General features: G+C 36.4%; 1 non-coding gene across 1 annotated transcript; it reads left to right on the top strand.

Annotated features, from left to right (window-relative positions):
• Nucleotides 1-3,951: 3,951 nt before the first annotated feature.
• LOC112804148 (small nucleolar RNA R71) lies at nt 3,952-4,057 on the top strand. Its single transcript, XR_003202767.1, has one exon. It is a non-coding gene; the product is annotated as a small nucleolar RNA R71 (small nucleolar RNA).
• The last annotated feature ends 4,472 nt before the right edge of the window (nt 4,058-8,529 follow it).

The following is an 8,529-nucleotide window of genomic DNA, read 5'->3' as shown; positions in this document are numbered from 1 at the left end:
TCAAGAAAGTAGACAAATGTTGATTTGGATCCTCCAAAGGCCCTCCTCCAAAAGAACAATTGTTTTGAACCAGAGTGATGAGTTGTGGCTTGAGTTCAAAATTGTTTGCATTGACATTGGGAGGAAGAATGCTACTCCCACAATGCCTAGCATTTGCAAATGTGTATGAAGCCAAGACTCTTCTCTGTTGTTGATTATTGTTGGCTCCTTCTCCTGGTTGATTGGTATCTCCTTCCATCTCTTGGAATTCCTCCTCAGATTCTTCTTCTCCAACAACGTTCTTCCCTCTTTCGGCTCTTCTTATTCTCCGAAGAGTTCTTTGATCAATTTCAGAGATGATAGGGGAAGATCTTCCTATACCTGACATACAAACACACAACAATAAACACACAGACCCAGAAATCCAATGAAACTTCAATCTATAGCTAGAATGAAGTTTTAGTTAGTTTAAGCAAAAATTCAAACAGTTAGTGTGTTAGTAAGAATTAGAATAACAGAAAAGAAAAAAAGTGCTTAATCTAGACCTCCACTTCACTTAATCATTGTCAATCTATTTCAATCCCCGACAACGGCGCCAAAAACTTGATGTGTGGAAAACGATCCAACACAAAACTCACCGGCAAGTGTACCGTGTCGCATCAAGTAATAATAACTCACATGAGTGAGGTCGATCCCACAGGGATTGAAGGATTGAGCAATTTTAGTTTAGTGGTTGGTTTAGTCAAGCGAATCAAGTATTGGTTGAGTGATTTGTGTTTAACATGAAGTAAATGACAATAAATGTAAAGGGAGAGGGGAATTTGCAGTAAATTAAAGAACAGGAAAGGAAAATGGACTGAATCTTAAAGAACAAGAAACTAAATGACTGAAACTTAAAGTGCAAGAAATGTAAATTGCAGTAACTTAAATGGCAAGGAATGTAAATTGCTTGAATATAAAAGGGAATTGAGGAATGGGATTGCAGGATCTAAACAAAGAAGAAGTAAATTGCAGCAATCAATTAAGTAGAAGATGAATTGGAGTAAACTGAAATTCAAACAGAATAGGAAATTAAAATGCAGCAAGGTTCACAGAAGAACCAAAAATAGAATTGGGTCTCAGGTCTCAAGAGACTAGGTAGCAGAGCCTAGATCTCTATTTGCCTTCCTAGATCCAAGTTAACAAAGCAATTGACAAGAATTAGAAGAGAGAGCAGTAAAGAAAATGTAAATGGATTCAATTATGCAGAAAGAGAATGGAAGAGAATTTGAATGGGAATTGAGACAGAATTTCCTCAATTTCTCACACCCAAAACTCAGAAACAAAAGATTAGAAGTGCTCAGGCAAGAATGAGGAAGAAGAGAGATCAATTCTCCTCCCCAATTCTCAGAATTCTCAGTAAAGTCACCCAAAAACAATTGCCAAAGCTCAAAAGAAAGGTGAAAGTAAAAGCAAAATTCAAAAGTAAAGTTAAAAGTTCTAATTACATCAAACTAACACCTATTTATACACTTTCTATTCTTGGATATTGGGATTTGGATGGGCTTTTGAATTGGTGAAGAAATGAATTCAATTGGATTTTTAATTGAATTTTTCGGCCCAAAATTGTGACTCCCAGGAGGCTGCCCTGCCCTTGTGGAGGGCAGGGCAGAAAATTGGTGCATGGTGCGGACGATTGGTGCGGCGTGGTGCAGCCTTGTGCGAGATTGGCGCGGCATGGTGCGTGAGATGCTGCCCTGCCCGCGCCAAGGGCAGGGCAGGAAAAGTTGGTGCGCCAGAAATTGCCTTGGTGCTGCCAGAATCAGGAGTTGGTGCGCCAGAATCAAAAGGTGGTGCGCCAGAAATTTCCTTGGTGCATAGGATGCTGCCCTGCCCTCGCGGAGGGCAGGGCAGGAAATTTTGGTGCTGCCAGGATCGAGCTTGGTGCGCCAGATGCTGCCAGGAACGTGCCATGGTGCGCCAGATGCTGCCAGGAACGTGCCATGGTGCGCCAGTTTTGTGCACCAATCCAAATGCTGCCCTGCCCTTGCGGAGGGCAGGGCAGTGTTTCCACTTTGCTGTCCCGTGTTCGAAACACGGCTGGGGCACACGTTCAATTAATTTCCTTGGCTTCTTGGCACGGCAATCAACCTTAAGTCCTAGCTTCCTCATGGTTCCTTGTTCGATCCTTGTGGCATGCATCATAGGCATTTTTCCTTTGATTTCTTTCCTTGGAGAGCCCGACACTGCCCTTGTGGAGGGCAGGGCAAGGTTCTCTTCTTCTTGGTTCCAAGGTACCATTTTGTGCTCTGCCCTTGTAGTGGGCAGGGCAGAGTTGCCTTCTCTTCTTGGTTCTCTTATGTTGCCCTCCTAGAGGGCAGTGTGCCCTTGTGGAGGGCAATGTTGCCTCCCCCTTTGCATGCGGCACGCTTCCTATTGCTTTGGCCACGCTTTCCTTTCCTTGGGCTACACTTCTTAGGCCACGCTTTTCCTTTTCTTTTCTTTTCTTCACCTACAATAAACCAAAACAACCACTCCAAGTATCACTAAATTCAAGAGGCTTATAAATCAATTAAAATTCAATTAAAATTAGCTCAAACCTCATGGATTAACATTAATTTCATGGTGGTTGCTTGATTTAAAGAAGTTATGCATTTTCACTCCAAATCACTTACTTAGGATACAAGAAAGTGCATAAATGCTAACAAAACAAGTGAAATTAGCTTGAAAAATGGGTATATGATGACTTGTCATCAGTGCTCCTAATGGTGCACGGGATTTGAAAGCTCCCTGGATCCGGCATCTTCCTTGACAAGTTATTCTGAATGAAGGCACTACATTCCTTAGTCAATACCACTGTCTCGTCTCCCTTTAAAGGCTTTTTCTTTGACAACAACTCCTTCATGAATTTGACATAGAGAGGCATTTGCTCCAAAATCTCAGCAAAAGAACTTTGAAAACTACTTGTCCTTGGACCCCTTTTGAAGTCTCTGAGGATATTGCATTTTAGGTTTGTACTCAGGAGCCTTTGGCAATGTAGGATAAGTGTCAAGAGAGTCTGGGAATGGGTTGTCCGCACGCTTTGGAGAGACGTGCTCTACTTCTTCCTTCTTCTCCTCTGGAGCTTCTTTTTCAATAGGCTCCTCATTAACTTGTACTTTCGTACTTGCCACTTGTCCACTTATCAAGGTGATAGTCTTGCATTCCTCTCTTGGATTTGGAATTGTGTTACCAGAAAGGCTATTAGTAGTCCTCTGATCAATTTCATTAACTTTTATGGCTAATTGACCCATCTAAATCTTCAAGTTCTTGATTGATGCTCTGGTTTCCTATCTAAAACTTGCCAATATTACTTCCAAATCATTGTTCTGCTGGGGCTGAGAAGTTGCTTGCTGAGATGACTGAAACTGGTGGTTATTAAAATTATTCTGTTGACAACCACCTTGAGAATTATTATTAAAAATCTGTGGCCTCTGAGGTTGCTCTCTCCACCCAAAATTTGGGTGATTTCTCCACCCCTGATTGTAGGTCTTAGAATAGGGATCATTATTGGGATTTCTAGGAGTACTCCCCATGTAATTGACCTGTTCAGAAGAAGATTGAGCATAATCATAATTTTTATTTTGCATAAAATTACCTATCATGTCATAAGGGACCTCTTGATGTGCATTCTGAGTGTTGACAGCTAAAACCTGTATTCCACTCAACTGTTGAGTAATTAGATTTAGTTGCTGAGTCAAAAGCTTGTTCTGAGCAAGAATGGCATCAACAGCTTCCACTTCCAAAACACCTCTCTTTTGAGGAGTCTCAGAGTTCACAGGATTCCTATTAGATGAGTATAAATATTGGTTGCTAGCAACCAATTCAATAAGCTCAATAGTTTCTTCTGGTATCTTCTTCATGTGCAATGAACCACCTGCAGAATTATCTAAGCACATCTTGGACATTCCACCCAAGCCTTCATAAAAGATATCTAGCTGGGTCCATTTAGAGAACTTGTCCAGAGGGCATTACCTAGTCAGCAACTTGTACCTCTCCCAAGCTTCATAGAAGGTCTCACCATCCTTCTGTCTGAAAGTCTGAACCTCCACCCTAAGCTTAGTCAGCTTCTTTGGTGGGAAAAATTTAGTAAGAAACCCAGTGACAACCTTATCCCAAGTATCCAAACTCTCCTTGGATTGAAAATCTAGCCACAACTTTGCTCTGTCCTTCAAGGAAAATGGGAAGAGCATGAGTTTGTACACCTTAGGATTCACCCCATCAGCTTTCACAGTATCACAAATTTGCAGAAAATTAGAAATAAACTGATTGGAATCTTCCTGAGGGAGTCCATTGACAGTTTTGTTGCACCAAAGTGACTAGTTGTGACTTCAGTTCAAAGTTGTTTGCAGCTATAGGAGGCACCACAATGCTTTTTTCATAAAGATTTGTAGTAGGAGCAGTGTATGAGCCAAGCACTCTTCTAGGTTGCTTATTCCCAACTGGATTTACCACATTGCCATTAGCAGCATTATTATGATCCATAGTGGACTCTGCAGCATTGTAAAGTCTTGCTTGTTGTAAACGCCATCTAAAAGTCCTTTTGGGTTCAGGATCAAAGTCTAAGAGAGGTTCCTTGTCTCTGTTCCTGTGCATAAGCAGACAGAAGACAAGAAAAGATGAAATTCTGTACGTCAGAGTGCAGAGAATTCTCAGTGAGGTAACCAGTGTAAACAAATAAAATAAAAAATACTAAATAAATAAAGCAAACAGTTCGAAAATTATAAATAAAATTAAAGTAAAAATTTCGAATTTTTTCTTTTTCTTTTTTTTCTTTTTTTTTTTTAAATTGAACAGAAAAATTAAAATAAAAATAATTAGGTAACACCAAACTTAATTTCAGAACTTAAGAGAAAACTAATTAATAGAAAACTTGAAAAAATTAAAGCCAAGAAGCAAATAAAACTAGTAAAATAAAAAATAAAAAATAAAAAAAATAATGCAAGGAGCAAATAAAACTAAAATGAAATATAAATAAAAAAATAAAAAAAAGCTACGAAAATAAAAGAAAAATAAACTAAATACGATAACTAAAAAATTATAAGAACTAATAAACGAAAATAAAAATTGAAAGGGAAAGTAAAAAAGAAACGAAAACAGGGGCTGGGTGAATGAAAAGCACGAAAGAAAAAAAAAGGAAAAAAATGAAAAATAAAAATTGATAATACTAAAATAAAACTAATTAAAAAAATTATCTAATTTAAGAAATCAAACAATGAGTAGTTGTCAATCACAATCAATTTCCGGTAACGGCGCCAAAAACTTGGTGCGGAATTTATAACCCACAAATTAACTGGCAAGTGCACCGAGTCGTACCAAGTAATACCTCAGGTGAGTGAGGGTCGATCCCACGAGAATTGATGGACTAAGCAACGATGGTTGATTAATTTACTTAGTTAGGCAGGCAGAAGATGGTGTTTGAGAGTTCAAAAGCATTAAACAGTAAATTCAAAATATCAGAAGGCAAGCAGTAAATAAGTTGTGAAATATATATGGAGAAACAGTTAAGGCTTCAGAGTTATCTATTTTCCGGATTAACTTTTCTTACTAACTATTTTAATCATGCAAGATTTAATTCATGGCAAACTATATGTGACTAAACCCTAATTCCTTAGACCGTTTTAGTCTCCTCTAACTTTCATCAACCACCAATTCCTTGGTCAATTAATTCAAATTAGAGGGTGAAGTTCAATTCTAGTTATATGCCACATAAATCCTAATTACCCAAATATAAGAGGATTATATGTCACGTATCCCGTTAAATCCAGATAATTAGAAATTTAGGAAAATATATTTTCAAGCTGTTGTTCAAGTAAAGAGCTTTCCCAAGTTATACAAGAACTCAATTAGAAAGAGGGTCATACTTCCGTTCCACCCAAATTCATAAAATAAAGAACGAAAACAATTCTTGAATTATATGAATCAATACATGAATTAAAATAGAAAAATAATAGAATCGATCCATACAAAAGACAGAGCTCCTAACCTTAACAGTGGAGGTTTAGTTGCTCATGGTTCAGAGTGAAAACTAGAATTTTGGTAAACTGTAAATTTTGAATCAGGTCCAGAGAAGAGAAGTTTCTTTTCTCTTTTATATTTAATCCTAATTATTTTAAATTTATTTTCTAAAACTAAAATAATATATTTGTCTATTTTAAAATAAAAATTAAAATTTAATCAGAATAAATAGAAGATTTCGCGTAGCTTGTTGGTGAGGTGGGGACCACTTGAATTCTTAATAACCTACGCCTAACTTGAGAGTGAGCTGTGCTTTACTTGGAGTGATGCGTGAAGTGTTGCGCCTTAATCAAGCAATTGCTGCGCCTAACTTGAAGCCATGCTCCATTGCTGCGCCTGACTTGAATGGTTAGGCAAGGACATTGCGCCTAACTTGGAGTCAAGCCAATTGTTGCGTGTTGTTGTTGATGTCTTGCGCCTAACTTGAGATTTCTCAAGTTAGGCGCAGCCTTGGCTAAATTGGTATGAGAGAAGTGTAGACTATTGTATATCGTTTGAAAGCTCTAAAAGTTAGCTTTTCAACGCTACTAGAATCACGTCCATTGGATCTCTGTATCTCGAGTTATTAAGGTTTAAGTGCTAAGAGGTCAGGGTTGACAATATCATTCATCTTCTCCTCTTTTTCTACGGAAACTCCATCAAATCCAGAAAAATGCTACCTAAAATAAATAGAATTGCACACGACTCAAAGTAACATCCATAGTGGCTAAAAGATAATTAATTCTTGATTAAACTCAACAAATTAAATGCAAATTCATTAGGAAAAGATAGGAAAGATACTCACGCATCAGCTACCTGTGCTAATCTGTTCCGACTTCTTAAAAGAGATCGGATGCGTGGACGAGGCCGTCCTACTGGATTGGGCATTTTAATCGTATTGGGCCTGGCTTATATTTTCGGGCAGAGTATGAACATTAACCCTAGGCAAACCAAGTAGAAACTTCATAGAAATATTAATCCATGTATGAGTAAGAATATGCAAAGGAATGCACAACATATTCGAGAAAGCTTGAGATTCAACTTTCTTATATGCATTAAAATCAGAATAAAATCCATCAATACTCATATGATTACGAGGCCAACAAAAATATATTCCACTATGGCAGTTAGAATCAATATTCTCACAAGTAACAAATATAGAGCAAAAATCAAATATAGTTGCATAAAAATTATTCATATAATCAAATACTAAGAATTTAGGAGTAAGAGTTGTGATTAAATTGAACAACTCATTAGCAATCACATTATCATTACCTTGTCCTAGCACATATGAAAAATAATCCAACAAATTAGTCCACTTTACATGCCTTTTGTTTAAGATCCTTGAACTATCAAATGCAAAACGTATAATACCTTGTCATATGTTGAATACTTGAGACATGTTTTATATAACTGCTAACCAAAGTTGGAAATTAGTTGTCTTTTTTCTTTTCATCGATATTAATGTCTCCATAATTTACCAATAAATCTGCAAAACCTTAAAAAAATGGCATAAAAACACTAAGCAATTCATGGTTAGGCATATGAGAAATCAAACTCTGTAGAATTCAATATCACTAATGCACTCTTGTCTAAGTTGGAACTTTCTAGATCTCTCTCACAAGTGGGTTTATTGCTCTGAATTTCTTTATTTCTCATCGACTCATCTCTCTCACTATTCTCTTATTTTTTTTCTCAAAACTCTCGCTCTCACTCAAACATTGATTCTTTTTACTCAAACACTCATTCTCTTTCTCAGTTTCTTCTTCTCTCAAATTCATTTCTTTTCTCTCTTGATTTTCAAATTGCTCAGATTCTAAGGACCCATTTGAGAAATTCTTCACTTTTGGTTTCTCTAAGTACATATCCATTTACAGAATACTCAATAAATTCTTTTGTTACTGGCTTTGAAGAAGAATTAAAGATAAAATTAGAAGAACTCATCTTCTTATGTCAATTTATAAGATTCTTCTTGAAATCTACACCCTTGAATTTTGTTTTATCCTCAAACTTTGCTCCTTTAGAAACCCTTATAGCATTGGAGTCCGAAGAGAGCCAAGTTGCAATAAATTATTGCAGCTGTTCCACCTCAATGGCTAAATTGACTAAATCCTCCATAGTTTCATAATGGTAAAATTTTATTTGTAATTTCTTTGTTTATTCCAATAAAAAAGCACCTCATAAGAATTTTAGGACCCTTTTCAACATTAGCTTTCATCATCAATTTCTATTCAGGACTTCTACATAAAATTGGTCTCGAACTATATATATATATATATATATATATATATATATATATATATATATATATATATATATATATATATATATAGTCTCAATTCAATTTGGTCCTTAAATTTGTACGTGAACCTCAATTTAGTTTTTAAAATTTTAATTACCTCTATTTAATATGCACTTGCTTTAGTGTTTATTGAAACGTTTTTCTCCGAAAGCAAGTGATAGAACATACATTAAGAGATAAAAATGCAAGAATAGAAATAAAGAGTTAGGGTATTGTAATGAAGGCCCATCAAA

Source organism: Arachis hypogaea, chromosome 5, assembly GCF_003086295.3.
Source record: "Arachis hypogaea cultivar Tifrunner chromosome 5, arahy.Tifrunner.gnm2.J5K5, whole genome shotgun sequence".
NCBI classification, from domain to species: domain Eukaryota; kingdom Viridiplantae; phylum Streptophyta; class Magnoliopsida; order Fabales; family Fabaceae; genus Arachis; species Arachis hypogaea.
Note: the sequence above shows the minus strand (reverse complement) of the source record. Positions and strands in the feature narration are given on the sequence as shown.